The sequence below is a fragment of the Ipomoea nil genome, unplaced genomic scaffold, assembly GCF_001879475.1.
Source record: "Ipomoea nil cultivar Tokyo-kokei standard unplaced genomic scaffold, Asagao_1.1 scaffold1436, whole genome shotgun sequence".
Lineage (NCBI taxonomy): Eukaryota > Viridiplantae > Streptophyta > Magnoliopsida > Solanales > Convolvulaceae > Ipomoea > Ipomoea nil.
In genome coordinates, this window is record NW_017617864.1 from 751051 (window position 1) to 775568 (window position 24518).

At 37.1% G+C, this 24518-nt stretch overlaps 1 pseudogene; it reads left to right on the forward strand.

Annotated features, from left to right (window-relative positions):
* The first annotated feature begins 3503 nt into the window (after positions 1-3503).
* On the forward strand, positions 3504-24518 carry LOC109188563 (annotated as a pseudogene).

A 24518-nucleotide genomic window follows, 5' to 3' on the forward strand; every position in this document is an offset into this window, starting at 1 on the left:
CTCTGCTCTCGGTGGAGTCTGTATTCTCGCGCATCTCATCTCCCTTGTTGATTCTTCTTCCTCTGTTCGAAGTCTCGCAGCGATTACCCGGCGTCAAAGTCTCCATGGTTGGGTCTAGCAGGATGCATGCAGTCCAAGCGGATTAGGGGGATATCATCTTCGTCAGGTACGAGTTCTATTTGTATATTTTTTTTTCCTAAAATTTATATATTTAGACACTACATTAAAAATACTATTAAACACACAAAAAAAAAAAATCTATCAAATTTAAAAATAATTGATTGAGATAACCTTCCTTAATTTTCAGCAAATTAAATTAGAGAGTATCAATAGAGATCTCATTCATTTTGTGGTTTTAAGTGAAGCATGCTATGAGGGAAGGGTTTTGAACTGCCTAATTTTTGGGAATAAATTCTTATAAAATTGAAGTGTAAAGACAACTTTATCACAATTGTCAATCGATTTCACATACCTTCTTCCAAACAATAATGGACTGAAATGAAGTGTAAGGTGAATAGAAACTCCATTTAGATAGTAGTTTCCAGTTTTTAAATCAGAAAAAATGGATAACTTTTTCATTCTAGTGCATAACCTTGATTACATTCTAACCCTACTTTCACTCTAAGTGACTTCAATGTATGTATCGTGTAAGTATCATAGAATCATCATCCTCTAATTCCATTATATATTAAAGCCAGTGTTAGTGTGCACTGGGACTATACTTCTTTCCACGCTAGTAGTGTTTTGCTACATCGATCATATCCTAGCATGTCATAAACCCCCGATTTCCTTTCAGATCCACTAATTCTTTTGTAAAACTCTAAGCACATCATTTTCACACATTCGAGCATAGAACAGTAGTTGCAGGAGTGATTAAGTGTGCGTTTGAAAATCTGAAAAATGACTTCTGAAAAATGTTTCCCGGGTTTTCTGTGTTTGGTAAGAAGGAGAAAAATGAGGTCAACGGAAAATAATTATGTTTTGGGAGAAAACTACTGGAAATTATGAAATTTTCGACCACCTGAAAGTGATCTTAAATCAAATTGAAAGCAAAAAGTGGTCGAAAATAGCAATAAAGATTTTTTCGGATAACAAAAGTGGTCGGAACAAGACTTTCGACTTGATTTAAGATCACTTTCAGGTGGTCGGAAATTCCATAATTTCCTGCAGCGGAAAATGACTTTTTTTTTTTTTTTTTTTTGAAAAGTCATTTTCCAATTCCCATGCTTGGTATGTATAGTATATAGTTTGTGTGTGGCTGTGTGATATAGATAGACTATATATATATATATATATATATATATATATATATATATATATATATATATATATATATATACTGTGCATGTTAAGCACAAAACTCACACATATTAATTACAACCCTCACACACATTAAGCACAAAACTCTTGAAGTACAAAACTGACGCTCGTTAAAATCGCACAACCGCACACGAGAAACACTTAAATGCACTGGATATTAATTATATATTTATATATATAGACATTCAAAATTGTCCACAAGGCTTAATGAGTTCTATTTGCAAAACGTTATTTTACACATCCGGTATATATAAAGAAGAGTAACTGATCAAACTCAAACCAAATCGGATCAAGAAAAACAAAATTGGGTAATTCACTAATTCATATACGATAAATGATGCATGCAGAGTTTAGTTGAAAAGTTAACATGCAGAGCTTTTAGAGACATTAACGTAACAATTAACTCTGCCAAATACAAAAAATTTAATTTGTACCCGAGAAATAGCTCTATATATATATATATATATATATATATATATATATATATACACACACACACTAATAAGAGCCCTATAATATGAGTAGAAAAAATGACGGCCAAATTTTTTAATCAAATTAATGGCTGAGATTGGTCGGATTTTAATTCTTCTTTTAGATTTCCTTTTTTATCCTTAATTATATGATTATTTGTTAACTTTTTCGTTAAATATTATCTTCTAGTTAATTTCTTTTAGTTCACCGTTAACTTACTCATTGATTTCAATAAGAAAGGTATTAGGTTCGAACCTCGTCCCAATCAAAGTTGACATAATTAGTACTCTATTATACTATTATTAAATTAAAAATAATAATAATTTAGTAACTACAACAAAAAACAATAAATATACAATGTGTCTACAATGTCCTTATTCAAAAAAAAAAATTATTCATTATCAACAAATTAAATAAGAAAAATAATTTCATTAGTTATATATTCTTTATTTTTCTCTAATATAAATATTCTTTACATTCAAATTCATCAATTGATTATATTCGCCAGATTGTCTCTACAATGTCATTATTCAAATTTTTTTTATCAATTATCAATAAATTAATTAAGAGAAATAATTTCATTAGTTATATTGTCTTTATTTTTTCCAATGTAAAAATTATTTACATTCAAATTCATTAATTGATTATATTCACTACATTGTCTCTACAATGTCTTTATTCAAAAAAAAAAAACCATTATCAATAAATTAATTAAGAGAAATAATTTCATTAGTTATATTGTCTTTATTTTTCTCTAATATAAAAATTCTTTTCATTCAAATTTATAAATTGACTATATTCACTAATTGTCTCTACAATGTCTTTATTCAAAAAAAAAAAAATTATCCATTATCAATAAATTAATTAAGAGAAATAATTTCATTAGTTATATTATCTTTATTTTTTCCAATGTAAAAATTCTTTACATTCAAATTCATCAATTGATTATATTCACTACATTGTTTGATCTTTTTTGTGAGCTATTTTTAATTAAATATTAAAGTTATAATACAAAATAATACTATATATTTATTTACCAAGTATTTTATTAATATCATGAAATATATATCTATCTCCTCTCTACAACTCTGCCAACAACAGTCTCATCACCATCTATCTCCTCTCTGCAACTCTGCCAACAACAGCCTCATCAGCATCTATCTCCTCTCTGCAACTCTGCCAACAACAGCCTCATCACCATCTATCTCATCTCTGCAACTCTGCCAACAACAACCTCATCACCATCTATCTCCTCTCTGCATCTCTGCCAACAACAGCCTCATCACCATCTATCTCCTCTGTGCAACTCTGCCAACAACAGCCTCATCACCATCTATCTCCTCTCTGCAATTCTGCCAACAACAGCCTCATCACCATCTATCTCCTCTCTGCAACTCTGCCAACAACAGCCTCATCACCATCAATCCTCTCTCTGCATCTCTGCCAACAACAGCCTCATCACCATCTATCTCCTCTTTGCAACTCTGCCAACAACAGCCTCATCACCATCTATCTCCTCTCTGCAACTCTGCCAACAACAGCCTCATCACCATCTATCTACTTTTTGCAACTCTGCCAACAACAGCCTCATCACCATCTATCTCCTCTCTGCAACTCTGCCAACAACAGCCTCATCACCATATATCTCCTCTCTGCATCTCTGCCAACAACAGCCTCATCACCATCTATCACACAAACTAATCTACTTGACAATGCTTCTTCGTATCCTCCTCTCCCTATTTTTCTTTACAACATCTGCAACTGCAACCCATACCATTACCTCAGCCAGCCATGCCATCCCCTTTCCCACACATGAGCATTTCAACGTTAAACAAACCCTTTCCCAGGCTATCAACCTCCATCCCCCGCCAAAAACCCAAGAGGAATTCAAGGATGAAAGCTGCAATGAGGGTAGTTGGAAGCTCAATCTCCTGCACAGAGATAACTTACCCTTTTCCAATTTTACTGACTTCCGCCGCAGATTCTGATCCCGAATGAAAAGGGACGCACACAGAGTCGCCTCCCTCATTCGCAAAACTCGCGGTAGCGGCAGTGGGAAAGCCGCCGAGTATGAGGTGGAGGAGTTTGGGGTGGGGGTGGTTTCCAGTTCAGATCTAGGGAGTGGAGAATACTTGGTGAGGATTGGGGTCGGGAGTCCGGCGCAATATCCGTATATGGTGATTGACACAGGGAGTGATATTGTGTGGGTTCAGTGTCAACCCTGTAACCAATGCTACCAATAATATGACCCGGTGTTCGACCCTACTCTCTCAGCTTCATTTGCCGACATGCCGTGTAGCTCCGCTTTCTGCACCGAGAACAATTTGGGGTGCAACTCGGGTCTGTGCAAGTACGAGGTCATGTACGCTGATCGGTCGTACACCATGGGGACGATGGCGTTCGAGACTCTCATGTTTGGGCTAACTGTGGTCCAGAATGTGGCTATCGGGTGCAGCCATACCAACCAGGGGCTGTTCATCGAAGCCGACGGGGGGTTGGGTCTCGGCGGGAGATCCATGTCGATCATGGGTCAACTTTTCAGGCAAACGGGCGGAGCTTTCAGCTATTGCTTGGGGAGCCGGGGCAGTGAGTCCTCCGGGTCACTGGAGTTCGGGCGAGGTCCGCAAGGAGCCTTTCCCGAGGGTACCCTTGCTCCATAACCTATGGGTACCCACTATCTACAATATCGGGCTCTCAGGTCTGGGCGTCAGCGGCACGCAACTCCCAATATCCGAAGACGTCTTCCGTTTAACGGAGCTGGGCGAAGGCGGGGTGGTGATGGACATCGGAACTATCGTGACAAAACTCCACATGGTGGCGTACGTGGCGTTGCGCGACGCATTCTTGGCACAAACTGCCAACCTTCCTCGGGCACGCAGTGTGTCAATATTAGACACATGCTACAATTTGAACTGGTTGGGTACGGTTGAGGTACCCACTGTATCATTTTTCCTTATGGGTGGCCCGACCTGGACCCTTCCAGTTAGGAACTTTCTTGTACCAGTTGGTGAAAGGGGCACATTTTTCTTTGCATTTTCTCCTTCCACAACTGGACTATCCATCATAGGGAACATCCAGCAGGAAGGCCTTCAAATTTCTATAGATAGCTCCAATAGTTTTGTGGGTTTTGGCCCCAATAATTGTTACCTAATTAAGGCCAGCCCCTAAGAATAATAATAATAATATTAGTACTTGATAGATTATTGTGACATATGATGAATGATTAAGAGAATGAATTGAGTGATATTATACTTTGTATTTCACTGTTATTTAAATTGCTTAATGATTAAGTCAACAGCATGTTTTTTACATCTCATCACTCATTTTTTTACTTGTATTAGAAAGATTAGAAAGAAAGCCAAGAATGCAGTTTTTACTTTTTACTAGTTTTATCAGAATATGTCCAATGCTTGGAAAGGAATCCTAAAAAGCATTCCAGTAATCCAAGCTGGTTCCAGGCACCTAGTACACAATGGCAAACAAACTCTCTTTTAGCTAGGTGATCGGCCGCTACGCGATATAGCCGTTTGCCAAATCCCAGAGTCAATTGCTCAGCTTACTGTGCATGATTATTGGTCGGATTATGATGGCTGGAAATGGGATGATCTTGATTATTGGTCGGATTATAATGGCTGGAAATGGGATGATCTTGAAAGCTTTCTCCCCGCTGCTACGCTTGACGCCATTGCTGCTGTATTCATTAACTCAGAAAGCAGCTTGTAATCTTACTGTTTAGTTTAGTTTAGTTTTTACTGTTTGTAATCTTACTGTTTACTTACTGTTTATTGTTATTGTTTAGTGTTTAGTTTAGTTTAGTTTTTAATCTTATTGTTTAGTTTAGTTTGTCATCTTACTATTTAGTTTAGTGTTTATTGTTACTGATTATTGTTTATTGTTTGGTGGTTCATTATTGTTGAATGGTTAATATTGGCTAAGTTAAAAGTTTAGGCTTAGAATCCGGTGCAACCCCTAGTATAGATGAAATCATGAGATATCCTGATAGCCATTGATTCATTCCACATGAATGGTGGAGAATAGAAGATAATAATAAAGTAAATAAGGTTATATAAAAATCAAAAGGATTAAATAGTAATTGTAGTTATATGATAAATTATGGAAAGATTTGAATTGGAATCTTTTGGATTATATTTATGAGTATTTGAATGGGAAAATATATTCAGAAGTAATTGACGACATATGTTGTACCATTGAAGTTGCGTGGGGAAGGGCTGAGGAAAAAAACACAATGACAGTAGAGTGTGATTGATCGTGGAAGCTGCGGCGGAGTTTAAGAACTGGAATGACCTCTAGCTATTCCGACATGTGCATAAGTGTGCTCTGGTTTGTGCATTTTTTTGGTTTTAGTTTTTTTTTTTTTTTTTTAATTGAAAATGGAACGTAATACAACAAAGGTAGAATGGTACGTGTGGTTCGAGGGCGTTAGGATAAGGAATGTTAATGGAGGTAGTGGTAGCCTAAGTTGTCGATTATGATGTGGGAAGATACGACGAACATGGGTAGGTGCATACTAGACTCTTAACCTGTGCGATTGTAGGTGTTTGGTTTGTTTTTTTTTTTTTTCCTGAGGATGTTTGAACTAAATATGAATTGGTTACTTAGGCGTTTTGGGAATGGTTTGTGCATTGACAAGGGGTCGCATGTGCGTTAGTGCCATAGTGTGGTGTACCGTACGTGTTAAAATGATGGAGTGGCCGGGGTGAATGGTCTTAGGAAGTATGTGCCTGCTTAAGTGGGGTAAAATGTGTTGGTGTTGGATGCATGATCTTAAAGTTGTTTGTGCGTACCAGAATAGCTGTTTGTGCGGGTTATGAGAGGTGTGTGCGTCCGTTAGTGGTAGCGTGTGCGTTATGCTGATTGAGTGGTTGTGCGTTTGATGTAGAATGTTAGAACGAACATTGGTAAGTGCATAATTGTCTCTAAGTGGGTGCGAATGCATGTGAAGGAAGTTGGGTGTTTATGTTTTTAAAATTTTGCCTTTCGGACTAAATGTGAATGGATGATTGTGGGGTTTTTATATGGTCTGCGTGTGGATTAGCTTTCGCGTGTCCATGTGTGTCGTTGTCTTCTTTACCGTATGTTTAAAAATTATTTAATGGCCGACATGAATGGTCTTGGGAAGTATGTCCCGGCTTAGGTGGCGTTAAGTAGTGTTGTGGTGTAGGATGCATGTTCTTAATTTTGTTTGTGCGTAACATCTAATTGACGTGTGTGGTTGGTAGTGATCTGTGCATTATGTATACGGTAGCTTGTGCGTTTTACTGAATATAAATCACGCGGGTGAGGATAGAGGAATGCAACTCTGTCAACAACAGCTTCATCACCATCTATCTCCTCTCTACAACTCTGCCAAAAACAGCCTCATCACCATCTATCTCCTCTCTGCAACTCTGCCAACAACAGCCTCATCACCATCTATCTCCTCTCTGCAACTCTACCAACAACAGCCTCATCACCATCTATCTCATCTCTACAGCTCTGCCAACAACAACCTCATCACCATCTATCTCATCTCTGCAACTCTGCCAACAACAGCCTCATCACCATCTATCTCCTCTCTGCAACTCTGCCAACAATAGCCTCATCACCATCTATCTCCTCTCTGCAACTCTGCCAACAACAGCCTCATCACCATCTATCTCCTCTCTGCAACTCTGCCAACAACAGCCTCATCACCATCTATCTCCTCTCTGCAACTCCGCCAACAACAACCTCATCACCATCTATCTCCTCTCTACAACTCTGCCAACAACAGCCTCCTCACCATCTATCTCCTCTCTGCATCTCTGCCAACAACAACCTCATCACCATCTATCACCCCAATTAATCTACTTGACAATGCTTCTCCATATCCTCCTCTCACTATTTTTCTTTACTCCATCTGCAACTGCAACCCATACCATTACCTCAGCCAGCAATGCCATCCCTTTTTCCCAAACATGAGCATTTCAACGTTAAACAAACCCTTTCCCAGGCTATCAACCTCCATCCCCCGCCAAAAACCCAAGAGGAATTCAAGGTTGAAAGCCGCAATGAGGGTAGTTGGAAGCTCAATCTCCTGCACAGAGATAACTTGCCCTTTTCCAATTTTACCGACTTCCGCCACCGATTCTGATCCCGAATGAAAAGGGACGTACACAGAGTCGCCTCCCTCATTCGCAAAACTCGCGGCAGCGGCAGTGGGAAAGCCTCCGAGTATGAGGTGGAAGAGTTGGGGGTGGGGGTGGTTTCCGGTTCGGATCTAGGGAGTGGAGAATACTTGGTGAGGATTGGGGTCGGGAGTCCGGCGCAATATCCGTATATGGTGATTGACACAGGGAGTGATATTGTGTGGGTTCAGTGTCAACCCTGTAACCAATGCTACCAATAATATGACCCGGTGTTCGACCCTACTCTCTCAGCTTCATTTGCCGACATGCCGTGTAGGTCCGCTTTCTGCACCGAGAACAATTTGGGGTGCAACTCGGGTCTGTGCAAGTACGAGGTCATGTACGCTGATCGGTCGTACACCATGGGGACGATGGCGTTCGAGACTCTCACGTTTGGGCTAACTGTGGTCCAGAATGTGGCTATCGGGTGCAGCCATACCAACCAGGGGCTGTTCATCGAAGCCGACGGGGGGTTGGGTCTCGGAGGGGGATCCATGTCGATCATGGGTGAAATTTTCAGGCAAACGAGCGGAGCTTTCAGCTATTGCTTGGTGAGCCGGGGCAGTGAGTCCTCCGGGTCACTGGAGTTCGGGTGAGGTCCGCAAGGAGCCTTTCCCGTGGGTACCCTTGCTCCATAACCTATGGGCACCCACTATCTACTATATCGGGCTCTCAGGTCTGGGCGTCGGCGGCACGTAACTCCCAATATCCAAAGACGTCTTTCATTTAACGGAGCTGGGCGAAGGCAGGGTGGTGATGGACACCGGAACCGTCGTGACAAGACTCCCCATGGTGGCGTATGTTGCGTTGCGCGACGCATTCTTGGCACAAACTGCCAACCTTCCTCGGGCACCCAGTGTGTCAATATTAGACACGTGCTACGATTTGAACGGGTTGGGTACGGTTGAGGTACCCACCGTATCATTTTTCCTTATTAGTGGCCCGATCTGGACCCTTCCGGTTAGGAACTTTCTTGTACCAGTTGATGAAAGGGGCACATTTTGCTTTGCATTTGCTCCTTCCACAACTGGACTATCCATCATACGTAACATCCAGCAGGAAGGCCTTCAAATTTCTATAGATAGCTCCAAAAGTTTTGTGGGTTTTGGCCCCAATAATTGTTAACTAATTAAGGTCAGCCCCTAAGAATAATAATAATAATATTAGTACTTGATAGATTATTGTGACATATGATGAATGGTTAAGAGAATGAATTGAGTGATATTATACTTTGTATTTCACTGTTATTTAAATTGCTTAATGATTAAGTCAACAGCATGTTTTTTACATCTCATCACTCATTTTTTTACTTGTATTAGAAAGATTAGAAAGAAAGCCAAGAATGCAGTTTTTACTTTTTACTAGTTTTATCAGAATATGTCCAATGCTTGGAAAGCAATCCTAAAAAGCATTCCAGTAATCCAAGCTGGTTCCAGGCACCTAGTACACAATGGCAAACAAACTCTCTTTTAGCTAGGTGATCGGCCGCTACGCGATATAACCGTTTGCCAAATCCCAGAGTCAATTGCTCAGCTTACTGTGCATAATTATTGGTCGGATTATGATGGCTGGAAATGGGATGATCTTGATTATTGGTCGGATTATGATTGCTGGAAATGGGATGATCTTGAAAGCTTTCTCCCTGCTGCTACGCTTGACGCCATTGCTGCTATATTCATTAACTTAGAAAGCAGCTTGTAATCTTACTGTTTAGTTTAGTTTAGTTTTTACTGTTTGTAATCTTATTGTTTAATTACTGTTTATTGTTATTGTTTAGTGTTTAGTTTAGTTTAGTTTTTAATCTTATTGTTTAGTTTAGTTTGTCATCTTACTATTTAGTTTAGTGTTTATTGTTACTGATTATTGTTTATTGTTTAGTGGTTCATGATTGTTGAATGGTTCATATTGGCTAAGTTAAAAGTTTAGGCTTCGAATCCGGTGCAACCCCTAGTATAGATGAAATCATGAGATCTCCTGATAGCCATTGATTCATTCCACATGAATGGTGGAGATTAGAAGATAATAATATAGTAAATAAGGATATATAAAAATCAAAAGGATTAAATAGTAATTGTAGTTATATGATAAATTATGGAAATATTTGAATTGGAATCTTTTGGATTATATTTATGAGTATTTGAATGGGAAAAGATATTCAGAAGTAATTGACGACATCTGTTGTACCATTGAAGTTGCGTGGGGAAGGACTGAGGAAAAAAAACACAATGACATTAGAGTGTGATTGATCGTGGAAGCTGAGGCGGAGTTTAAGAACTGGAATGACCTCTAGCTATTCCGGCATGTGCATAAGTGTGCTCTGGTTTGTGCATTTTTTTGGTTTTAGTTTTTTTTTTCTTTTTTTAATTGAAAATGGAACATAATACAACCAATGTAGAATGGTACGTGTGTGCGTGAGTACTGGAATGGTTCGAGGGCGTTAGGACAAGGAATGTTAATGGAGGTAGTGGTAGCCTAAGTTGTCGATTATGATGTGGGAAGATACGACGAACATGGGTAGGTGCATACTAAACTCTTAACGTGTGCGATTGTAGGTGTTTGGTTTGTTTGTTTTTTTTTTTTTTTTCCTGAGGATGTTTGAACTAAATATGAATTGGTTACTTAGGCGTTTTGGGAATGGTTTGTGCATTGACATGGGGTGGCATGTGCGTTAGTGCCATAGTGTGGTGTACCGTACGTGTTAAAATGATGGAGTGGCCGGGGTGAATGGTCTTAGGAAGTATGTGCCTGCTTAAGTGGGGTAAAATGTATTGGTGTTGGATGCATGATCTTAAAGTTGTTTGTGCGTACCAGAATAGCTGTTTGTGCGGGTTATGAGAGGTGTGTGCGTCTGTTAGTGGTAGCGTGTGCGTTATGCTGATTGAGTGGTTGTGCGTTTGATGTAGAATGTTAGAACGAACATTGGTACATGCATAATTGTCTCTAAGTAGGTGCGGATGCATGTGAAGGAAGTTGGGCGTTTATGTTTTTAAAATTTTGCCTTTCGAACTGAATGTGAATGGATGATTGTGGGGTTTTGATATGGTCTACGTGTGGATTAGCTTTCGCGTGTCCATGTGTGTCGTTGTCTTCTTTACCGTATGTTTAAAAATTATTTAATGGCCGGCATGAATGGTCTTAGGAAGTATGTCCCGGCTTAGGTGGCGTTAAGTAGTGTTGTGGTGTAGGATGCAAGGTCTTAATTTTGTTTGTGCGTAACATCTAATTGACGTGTGTGGTTGGTAGTGATCTGTGCATTATGTATACGGTAGCTTGTGCGTTTTACTGAATATAAATGACGCGGGTGAGGATAGAGGAATGCAACTCTGCCAACAACAGCTTCATCACCATATATCTCCTCTCTGCAAGTCTGCCAACAACAGCCTCATCACCATCTATCTCCTCTCTGCAAGTCTGCCAACAACAGCCTCATCACCATCTATCTCCTCTCTGCAAGTCTGCCAACAACAGCCTCATCACCATCTATCTCCTCTCTGCAACTCTGCCAACAACAGCCTCATCACCATCTATCTCCTCTCTGCAACTCTGCCAACAACAGCGTCATCACTATCTATCTCTTCTCTGCAACTCTGCCAACAATAGCCTCATCACCATATATCTCCTCTCTGCACCTCTGCCAACAACAGCCTCATCACCATCTATCTCCTCTCTGCAACTCTTCCAACAACAGCCTCATCACCATCTATCTCCTCTCTGCAACTCTACCAACAACAACCTCATCATCATCTATCTCCTCTCTGCAACTCCGCCAACAACAACCTCATCACCATCTATCTCCTCTCTGCAACTCTGCCAACAACAGCCTCATCACCATCTATCTCCTCTCTGCAACTCTGCCAACAACTCTGCCAACTCTGCCATTAATGGCTGGCATGAATGGTCTTGGGAAGTATGTCCCGGCTTAGGTAGCGTTAAGTAGTGTTGTGGTGTAGGATGCATGGTCTTAATTTTTTTTGTGCGTAACATCTAATTGACGTGTGTGGTTGGTAGTGATCTGTGCATTATGTATACGGTAGCTTGTGCGTTTTACTGAATATAAATGACGCGGGTGAGGATAGAGGAATGCAAGGGAGTGCATTGTTGGGGGGGGGGGGGGGTGTCGAACAATGGCTAGACTTGATGACTAAGAGTGTGCAAGGAACATGTTTGTAAAATTGGGGGGATTCACATGAGTGAATTCAGAGTGGTTTTGTAATAGAATGACCTCGATGTGTGTGTGCGCGTAGAAAGCAGGATAATATTAAGGAAAAACTTGAAACATGTGAATTCTGATAAAAACATTTTGTGCGTCACATGTACACTACCAATGGAAGAAGATACCGAGGGCGAATAGTGCGTTATGGATGTATCTCCGAATGGTTTGAAGGTATGGTAAATTCAAGAGTTCCCCTAACCCCAGCTCAACGATGGCTCTCTTATGCCGAGCATTAAATCGCTTAATGGGATTCGCCAAGTGTTTCGGAGACGCATGGATCTTAAGGGGGGGGGGGATATTGCATCATCGACTGCATCAACACCATCATCCGAGTCCTCGGAATCTGACACCTGTTGGTCGGGGCGAGCGGGTAATTCCACATCAACGAGGGGTGGTGACAAGGGTGGTACAACACCTTCAACAACTTCCGACTCAACAGCAATGTCACCTGGTACCAAGAATCATTAACACAAATAACAAAATAAGAACATAGCACAATAAATAAAAACCAGAGTACAGTAAAAACTATTATGAAATCCCATCATAGACCCCTTCACCATGACGCATAAACCTAAACTTATATCAACAAATCAACGCATACTACTAGGAAAATGGTACGCACAGACCCTAGACACATGACACACTCAAATAACCCGTAATCAAAACATCAATCCAGCTAACAAATCTAAGCACAATAACATTACAACCCCATCTCCGAAAAAACAAAGAAAGGTAAAAAAACACTGACACACACTTTCCAACCCAAAATAATAGAAAAAATAAGAATAGCACCACAACACATAGAACTCAATTTCAGGACACCATGAAACAAATAGAAAATTCCAACGCACAGACTATAAACCCATTACGCCAACACCTAAAATCTATCCAACAAACCAGCCCCTATGCACCAGCCAAATATAATTTCAACGCACAGACTATAAACCCATGTCGTACTGACTTAAATAAAGACAATTAAAATACAAAACTGAGAAAACAACGCCAAACGAATAAAACATAACGAACAGAAAAAAATACCCCCACAAAAGAAATTAACAACACTCCACCAAAAACTGTAACCAATTATTAGATATCCCAAACAATTTAACACAACAAAAAGAATATGCAACAACAACTAACACAAGTTCAAAATGCACAGGCCTGACAACAACTACGCACAAAACTTCCCGCACCAACGCAGACCCCAAACCTTGAGCACCGAATTAAAAAATAGTAATGGTCTACAGTCACAGATATGTAGAGCAGTGCGTATCTACCAAAACCGTTAAAAAAGAAACCACAAACAACAAAAATTAAATAAAATAAAATAAAATAAAATAAAATAAAAACCACCAACTACACGTTGCAAACTATATACCAACAAAAATATGAAACTTAATACGGAAATGCCTACCTCCACCACTGTGCAAACAAGGACCCCCCTCCGCCAAACACCTCTAAGCTCACGGCCCCAGCCACCCTCACCACCGAACTCACCGACCACAACCCCACCCCCGACCCCCCAACAAAAACCCAACAGTGTCGAAGACAAACCAACCCAAAAAGACACCTGCAATTTCCACACAAAAAAAAAAGAAAAAAAAATTGAAACCAGACACATCTCGATCACAACGAAATCACCAAACCAGAACCTCACAGCCCCACAGACACTGAAACACTATACGAAAATTAAAATTAAAAAAAAAAACATACAGAAGCCACTAAACCGCCGATAATCCCAACCCTACCGCCCCACCACCACCGAACACACCATCCACATACCCATCCCCCGCGAAAACACAACCACCGGCGGAGAAAACACACCCTAACCACACATGCAGAACCCGAAACCTAGAATTCTTAAAACCAAGAAAACAAAAATCCAAGAGCAACAATCGGACGACGGGATACCTGGCGTAGAACTGGAAGAGATGTCTCTCAGCCGTTTAGACGCCCTAGAGCTCGAACCTGCCATGAGAAACATAAAGAGAGACCGTCGAAACCCCCTAGTACCGGACGGACAAACCAAAGCTTCTGACCAGACGGCGAGACCGGATGGGTAGAAGAAGCTATCCCTCGGCGAACGAAACGCCAAAGTGGAAAAGAAACGACGTGAATGGAGAACGTGTTGAAGATTCCTAATAATACTAAACATATACCCACAAATCCACAATCCAAAATACTTAACCAAATTAAAACGTCGCAAAAAAAGACAAAAAAGCCCCCTCTCCCTATAAAACGCACGCGGATTATAAATACAATATCCAAATCTAATCTACTATACTAATAAGAGGCCAAGAGAGTTAGGCCTATAATGGGTAGAAAAAATGGCGGTTATTATTTTTTAATCAAATGAATGGCTCAAATTTATCAGATTTTAATTTTTCCTTAAGATTTCCTAATTTATCCTTAATGAATATGATTTTTCCGTTAACTTTTCCGTTAAATATTATCTTTTCCGTTAATTTCTGTTAGTTCACCGTTAACTTACTCATTGATTTCAATAAGAAAGATCTTAGGTTCGAACCTCATCCCAATCAAAGTTTGCATAATTAGTACTCTATTTTACTCTTATTAAATTGAAGAAATATAATTTTTTCATGGTATTAATAAAATAATTTGGTAAATAAATATATAGCATTATTTAGTATTACAACTTTGATATTTAATTAAAAAATTGTGCACAAAAAAGATAATAGACAATGTAGTGAATATAATCAATTGATGAATTTGAATGTAAAGAATTTTAAATTGGAGAAATATAAAGACAATATTACTAATATAAAGAAATGCATATGTATTATTTTTTTGTTGTAGCTAAATTTGACCGCAATTTTTTCTACCGATTATAGGCGTAACTCTCTTGGGCTCTTATTAGTGTGTGTGTGTGTGTGTGTGTGTGTATATATATATATATATATATATATATATATATATATATATATATATATATATATATATATAGTAAAATAAAATAGTAGAAATTATTCATTATCAATAAATTAGTTAAGAGAAATAATTTTATTAGTTATATTGTCATTATATTTCTCCAATGTACAAATTCATCAATTGATCATTGTCTATTATCTTTTTTTGTGCACTGTTTTTTAATTAAATATCAAAGTTATAATACAAAATAGTGCTATATATTTATTTACCAAGTATTTTATTAATACGATGAAAAAATTAAAAAAAAATATATAATAATAATAATAATAATAATAATAATAATAATAATAATAATTGATTTAAAAAAATAAAGAAATAAAAAATATAATTAAACCAATCATATTAACTACTTTGGGGATTTATTGACAAAAAGAGTTTTCAAATTACACAATACATTGAAGTGGAAACTATCTCACAATGTCGTTGTTTGGGAATCAGCAGTTAGCTATTCAATATTAGTATATATTTAATATTTTATGCCCTAATTTTTATTTGCTCTCCCTTATGTCCCGTATTTGGTTTCAACCATACCTATAGAATTATTTCATTGACAATTATAATCAATCTTGACTATATTATCTTGCATTTGTAAACTTAGAATTGCCTATTTAAATACGCAAATTTAACATTCAATTATCTATGCATGAACAATTCCAATATAATCTTGCCTTAATATACTTTAAAGTACTTATTTAAAAAAAACATTGGGCATTATCCCAATCGCACAATGCGCGTAAAAAACTAGTACATTAATAAAATAGAAATAAACAGTGAAAATTAGTGCTCACGAGCTCACCGAAATGGGGGGTTCCACTGGATTCAAAATCTAAAAGTTTATATATATATATATATATATATATATATATATATATATATATATATATATATATATATATATATATATATATATATATATATATATATATATTTTGAATCCGGTGCAACCCCCCTAGTTGGATGAGTTCGTGAGCACACTTCCTGGTCGTTGATTTATTTTGATCAATGGTTCGGATGGTGTTTATTCCCCATGTGCGCGTATTTCTTAAAGAAAGCTGGGGTGCTTTTGTCATTTGGCTTATGATTTTATTATCTAAGTGCTTTATTTCCGCCGTGTGGGTAGTGATTTATTAGTCTTCCCTTTTCATTTTCTACGCTCTACTCTCGGTGGAGTCTATATTCTCGCGCATCTCATCTCCCTTGTCGATTCTTCTTCCTCTGTTCGAAGCCTCGCGGCGATTACCCGGCGTCAAAGTCTCCATGGTTGGGTCTAGCAGGATGCAGTCCAAGCGAATTAGGGGGATATCATCTTCGTCAGGTACGAGTTCTATTTTTCGCCCTTTTTTTTTTTGTTTTTTTTTGTGGGAATTTTTCCGGATTTTGGTTGGTTTGTTACTGTAGAGAAGGGGATTGGGTTGGGATTTAGGGTTTTCGATTACTTGTGCGTTTGAAGTTGATGGTTTTGTGTTTTTTCTTAGGGGTTATCACAGGTGGGTTGTGTTCGTCGCTGTACGTAGGGTTTTGGGGGGGGGGGGGGTGTGCGAGTGTGATTGCGGGTGTTTGTTTGATTTCTGGGTTAGGGTTTGAGGGATTTGCAGTTTGGGTTTTTTTCTGTGCGTAGTGGGGACTCACTATGTGCATGTTGCGTTAATCTGGACTTGACATTACAGGATTTTTAATTTGGGTGTCTGGTGTGTGTGTAGTGGTGCACTACCATGTGCGTGGTGGGGTTAATATGGTCTGGGCATTACATTTTTATTTTTATACACATTTGCTTTGGTAGTTGCTCATGGGGTTGATATTCTATGGTGTTTTGGTTTGGGGTTTGGGATTGTGCATCATGTGTGTTTTGTTTTCTGTTTTTTTTACTTCACACATCACCGTGGTGGGTTTTATTTACATTGCATAGGTGAAGTTAAATTAAAGTTGTAAGGTTGAATTACTCTGTAAAAAATAAGTTTAATTCATATGTGTTGCATTAAATCTCTGCGTGTAGTTGTATTTACAATGTGAAGTTAAATTCAATTTGTAAGGTTGGTTTGCACAAATATATATATATATATATATATATATATATATATATATATATATATATATATATATATATATATATATATATATATATATATAAAAGTGGTATGTATTGTCATTTTCATTTATAAAAGTCTATTGTAGGGGCTTAGAATGTTTGGCTTGGTCTATGCGTAGGGGTGACTCACTAGGTGCATGTTGCGTTAATCTGGACGTGGCATTACAGGTTTACTTACAACTTTATGGTCTGTGTTCGATTGCAGGGGTGGGGTTTTTTTGCTCGGGTGTTTCGTTTTCGTTGTTATTTTTTGGGGTTTCCTTTTTTTTTTTGGGGGGGGGGGGGGGGGGGGGGGGGGGTTGTCGCTGCTTGTGTGCTTTTCAACGGTGGCCGGACTGTGGCAGTTTGAGTAGGCGAGGCAGGTGTAGCTACTTTTTATTTCCTGGTTCCCGAGGTGTATAGTCGCGTTTCAGCATACTCTATGCGTGGTCGATTTATGGCATGTGCATTTTACTGTGTAACTACATACTGTTTGGTTGGGGATTTTGGATGGTAGTTTTTTCATGTGCGTTTGGTACTGTTTGGTGGTGCATACTAATTCATATGTCCATATATTAAATTCTCCCTTTTACTACTCGTCTTTGTTAAGCAATAGTTGGATTCTAACATTGTAGACTGCTGATGAGATTTTTGCTGACTACGACGTGTTTGCTATGTGTCACATGGAGTCGTATGTCGGACAACCGTTCGCTTCATGGGACTACGGGCTTCGTAGGGGTGATGCACGGGCCATGCTTGCATTACGCGTGCACTTTTCGTACGAAATTCTACTATTTCTGGCTAACATACACCGTGTATCGAATATCAGTTGTGTTGTGGGTTCTGGGGACATGCTCGTTGACACCTTATATGCTGCTTAAAATACTTTATGTTTGTCTCTTCATTCTTATTACGATGACTTTTGACGTATTTCGTTTATTTTAGTTAATTTGAACTGTTTTTTTTAAATCTACTCTGTGTAATGCAATTTCCTCTCTCGTCATATTCATTTTTTAACAATTTGCTTGTGTTATTCTATTCCATGTTAATGTTCATATCTGCAGACGCACATGCTTCTCCAAGCATACGCACATACACGCACACACCTTCACACATACTCGCACACACCAACATGTATTAAAAAAACCCGTGGCATAGTAAATCAACCAAATAAATACCCATACGGGTCTAATTCAATCTTAATGAACTAACAATATCATTTCACGCACACACATAATAATAATTGCGGATACAAAATGAAGGACAAACCAATTCCAAACCCCCTTGTCGGACCAAATAGTGGGTGCACAGTTTTGTATTGGCGTTTGCATGTGACTAGTTTTATGGTTTGTGCTTAGAATACCATTAGTTTGTGCATTGTACTGTCACATGTGATTTTGGTGTGTCGATGGTATAGTATTGTTTATGTTTTTGAGTTTGATTAGGGATCTTTGGTGCTTACAATGAGCATGAGTTTTAATCGATTTTCAAGATTAATTTTATCTTAGGGATATAATGTTTTGCTTTTTATAACTCGCGGTATGCGAATATTTTTAATCGGGGATGTGTTGACACTGGTTTGTGCGCGCAGTTAAATGTTGGCGTGTGCATTTTACTGTTATTTGAGTAAATGTTGAAAACAACCTCATTAAAATTGTCAAACTGCAAGTCTAGCACTGTTTTCTTGGCGCCCGCCTAACCCCGCCTAGATTCCGCCTAGGCGCTAGGCGCTGTCCGGGCGCCCGACTAGCGCCTAGTGCCTACTGCAACCATGCTTCACACTCACCTTCTTAAATTCCTCAATTACCGAAATCCTCTGTCATTGGTAACAACACTCCTGGCCAGATTCATTAGGATTAGCGATTTAAAATTTGATTTTTAATTGGGTCAAATGCTTACGTGTATTCCAAGGATAATAATAATAAAATATATATATAATTACACATGTATTCCAATCGACAGAAATTTGGTGGTAACCTCCTAAAAATGTTAATTGTAATTTTTTTTTGAATTCGTAGATTAATTTGGAGCTTTTTTCGAGTTCAATGGCTTAATTGTTATTTCACAAATAGTTCGAGGGTCTATTTGTATCTTTTTTTCCTAAAATTTATATATTTAGACACTACATTAAAAATACTATTAAACACACAAAAAAAAAAAAAATCTATCAAATTTAAAAATAATTGATTGAGATAACCTTCCTTAATTTAATTTTCAGCAAATTAAATTAGAGAGTATCAATAGAGATCTCATTCATTTTGTGGTTTTAAGTGAAGCATGCTATGAGGGAAGGGTTTTGAACTGTCTAATTTTTGGGAATAAATTCTTATAAAATTGAAGTGTAAAGACAACTTTATCACAATTGTCAATCGATTTCACATACCTTCTTCCAAACAATAATGGACTGGAATGAAGTGTAAGGTGAATAGAAACTCCATTTAGATAGTAGCTTCCAGTTTTTAAATCAGAAAAAAATGGATAACTTTTTCATTCTAGTGCATAACCTTGATTACATTCTAACCTTACTTTCACTCTAAGTGACTTCAATGTACGTATCGTAAGTATGAATCATCATCCTCTAATTCCATTATATATTAAAGCCAGTGTTAGTGTGCACTGGGACTATACTTCTTTACACACTAGTAGTGTTTTGCTACATCGATCATATCCTAGCATGTCATAAATCCCCTATTTCCTTTCAGATCCACTATTTCTTTTTGAAAAAATGGTCAAATAGGCCCTCGAACTTTGGCTTAAAAGTCAATTAGGCCCCTAAACTTTTTAAAGGTGCAATTACACCCATCAACAATTCAATTAGGTGCAATGAATCTCAAAAACAAGTTAATGACCTGCTATCACATGTCATTAGGGTTCAGACCACATTCTGATGAATTTTCCGACAAAAAAAAAATGACCGGTGAAATTTTCGACAAAAAAGTGCCTGGCGACCGACGAAATTTCCGATCACTTTTTTTTTTGCCAGAAATTTTGTCGGTCACTTTTTTTTGTCAGCAAATTCACCGGAAGGTGGCCTAAACCCTAATGACCTGTGATAGCAGGTCATTAACTTGTTTTTGGGCTTCATTGCACCTAAATGAATTGTTGATGGGTGTAATTGCACCTTTAAAAAGTTTAGGGGCCTAATTGACTTTTAAGCCAAAGTTCGAGGGCCTATTTGACCATTTTCCCTTTCTTTTTTAAAACTCTAAGCACATCATTTTCACACATTCGAGCACAGAACAGTAATTGCAGGAGTGATTAAGTGTGTGTTTGAAAATCTGAAAAATGACTTCTGAAAAATGTTTCTCGGGTTTCCCGTGTTTGGTAAGAAGGAGAAAAATGAGGTCAACGGAAAATAAGTATGTTTTGGGAGAAAATGATTCTCTTTTTTTTTTGGAAGTCATTTTCATTCCCATGCTTGGTATGTATAGTATATAGTTAATGTGTGGCTGTGTGATATAGATACACTATATATATATATATATATATATATATATATATATATATATATATATAATGTGTATGTATAGATACATACGGTGTATACTATATATATACAACGTATACTGTGTATACAGTGCACGTTACGCACAAAACTCACGCACATTAATCACAATTCTCACGCACATTAAGCACAAGACTCATGTTCTTGAAATACAAAACTGACGTACATTAAAATCGCACAATCGCCCGGGAAACACTTAAATGCACTGGAACTTAATTCTATATTTTTATATATATAGACATTCAAAATTGTCCACAACGCTTAATGAGTTCTATTCACAAAAAGATTTTATCAAAAATATCAAATAATTAAAATGTTGAAGTATACAATTCTTACCATTTTCCTACTCATTTTCTAGAAAATGAATCAAACACACAAAGATAATTTTCTGTTATGTAGCCAAACATCGAAAATTAAATTGTTTTATGAAAAATGACTCATTTTTCAATTCGAAAAAACATTTTCCAGAAGTCATTTTCTTACTTTCCGGCCAAACGGAGCCTAAGTTGGTAAATTTAAACTCATAGGATTATCTATATATGCAAGCAAAATCATCACACACAGAAGCAAATACCAACAAGAAGACTTGTTTGGAAAAAAACAAAAATTTATCGTATATTATACGTACACACACAAATATACATAAACTAGTATAGGTTGGAAAAAAGTAGAATGTGACAATCAAAACTGCCACCCAAACACCAAATTTCTTGCTTCAATTTTGCAAAACGTTATTTTACACACCCGGTATATATAAAGAAGAGTAACTGATCAAACTCAAACCAAATGGGATCAAGAAAAAAAAAAATTGGGTAATTCATATCTGATAAATGATGCATGCAGAGTTTAGTTGAAAAGTTAACATGGAGAGCTAAAATCATATCTTGAATTGTTAATCTGGACACATGCAGTTAATTTGTCCTATTCTGGGAGCCCGATCTATAGTTGGATTCCACCATATTTAGACCAGCTTTTAGAGACATTAACGTAACAATTAACCCTGCCAAATACAAAAAATTTAATTTGTACCCGAGAATTAGCTCAAAATCAGCGATAGTCTAAGTTTGTTGCATGTCACTTTGCTTATGTAGCAAATAATTGGTTGATAATTAATTTTCATAGTACTCATTAGCGGTTCTCTAGAGAGCATTTTGACCGAATCAGTTAATAAAGTTAACAGCTCTGCTACTTTACTTATTTGAGAACCGCCATCGGAAAACCACCGTACGGCGGCGGACGCAATCCGCACCGCCGAAGACAACGATCAATTAGACTAAGGTCCTGTTTGGTAAAATGGCTATTAGCTATTAACTGTTAGCTGATAACTGATTGTGTTAATTATAGGGTATAAATAGTTGACAACATTAGCTGATTGTAGAAAAGTATTTGGTAAATTAATTGTTAGCTGATAGCTGTTTGATATAATTTCTTTTCTCAAAAAGCTAATTGAAAAAGTTGTTTGAAGTAGCTTTTTGAATTTTAGCATTTTGGAGTTGCAAAAAGCTAATTAACCAAACATTTATATTGATATTTTAACTAAATCAAACAATTAATAGTGATCAAATAAGTCAAAATTGACCTATAGGCCAATTTTTTACCAAACAGAGCCTAAGATTAATAGCGATCATCCGGGGGGCTTCTCCGGAGATGGAACTATGGAAGACGCGATTTTTGTTACATCTAGTCAGAAGGAAAATGCCCTCTCTTCAAAGAACAAATTTGGCTTCGTTAATGCAACGATCAATATGCCAAATGTAGATGATCGCAAGTATTTCTTCTGGAATCAGTGCAACAATAATATGGTGGTGACCTGGATAGCTCGAGTATTGTCACCAACGATTGCTCGAAGTGTCTTGTGGATTGACACGGCAAAAGGAATATGGATGAATCTGAAGAAGAGATTCAGCACGCAGGATGTATTTAGAATAGCAGAGATTATGGCCAAAATCTACCAAACCAAACAAGGTAACAGTGATGTGAATGAATATTTCACTAAACTGAAATTACTTTGGATGAATATTAAAATTGTCCATCAAGAATTTAGAGCACATGAAACAGAAGCTTAGCCGAGGCCCATGCAATGACCACTGAGAATCGAGTAACCCCTTTCCAAACAATTCAAAATCGAGACCATGGGAACAACTGGTTTCTTCTCATTATTCCGGTCAGCAAACATCATCTGGTGAAGCCTTCTCTATGGATGCATAACCAGCATGGAAACCGACGTCATATTTTAAATTTTACATGCATTTTAATTCTCTATATGTATTATTTTATCCTAAATTAAAAATAAAAATTCAAAATATATGTAAAATTTAAAATAAACTTAATAATTGTTGTGATATGAGGACCAAAATAATCACTTTAGGAAATACTTAAGAATGGCATTAACAACACTATGTAATTAACATATTGATTTTATAAATTATTACTATTTAAAAAATAAAGAACACAATAGTTTGAGATACGGAGTAATTGGTAATTAAGCATCGTGGACATGATAAAGAGCTTTGGGTACACTTTCTCCGGAGTAAACTAAACTCTTTGGATGCTAATTGTTATATTATGGATCAGGGTCCACCATGCGGCATGCGCATGGTGGAACGAATATAAATGATATATATCCCGTTAACAAATTACTTACATATTACAATTAACATATTATATACTAACCGTTAACATATGATGTACCTTTAGTTTATTTATACATACGTAATCAGGAAGGTACATAATAAATTAACTGCAAGTACATAATCCGAATATTGTTTTGAACTAAAGTACACAATGCAAGGTGGGCTTTGGTCCATTATATAATTTACACTTTAGATGCAAGCTAGGCTGAGTTTAGATTAGTTTCATAGTGGTTACGTTGGTGCACGTACATATGGACATACTAGATCTTGTATGCAAATAAATAAATAAAATTACACATCTCGTAATTAAAATTAATCTACTCATCTTGCATGGGCTAGATCATTAACTCTTGTCATTAGTTAAAATAATTGTACTTTTTTTAAAGGAAAATAATTGTACTTGCTAAGTTGGTATTGAACAATAATCATAAAAGTGCACAAAGTAATATAAAATATAAGATTTTCATGCACTAATGTATAAAAATTGTGAGAAAGATGTTTGTTTGCATGCACGAACGATTTTTTGTTTTTAATTAGGTCATCAATTTTAATGGTTTTATCCAATTGAATTCTCGGCTCTTAGAATCAAGGATTAAATCAATATTATATACATTCTTAGTGTTTAAGATATTCCATTTTTTAATTAGCTACAAATCGATTATTATTTGACGTAAGATTAATGTCTTCGTTGGGAAGCTAATTGCTAAAATCAGTTGATGCAGGTTGTTATAATTGTACTTGCTATTGAGCAATAATCATAAAAGTGTACAAAGTAATATAAAATATAAGATTTTCATGCACTAATGTATAAAATTGTGATAAAGATGTTTGTTCGGCCGCACCCACGCACGATTGGTTGTTTTTAATTAGGTCCTCAATTTCGATGGTTTTATCCAATTAAATTCTCGATTCTTAGAATCAAGGATTAGATCAATAAAAACCATCGTATTTGATGACTAAATTGGACAGAATCACTATAGTTGAAAACTAATTTAGGAAAAACTACTTGTATATCACCTTACATTTTAAGGTCACAGCACATGCATTAACACATCATCCTCCACCTCAAAACCTTTCAGCATAAGCTGCAACCTTTTATACATTCTTAGTGTTTAAGAAGTTCCATTTTTAGCTACAAATTAAAGTAAGATTAATGAGTTACATTTTTTTCAAGTTATAAATTTAGATTTATATC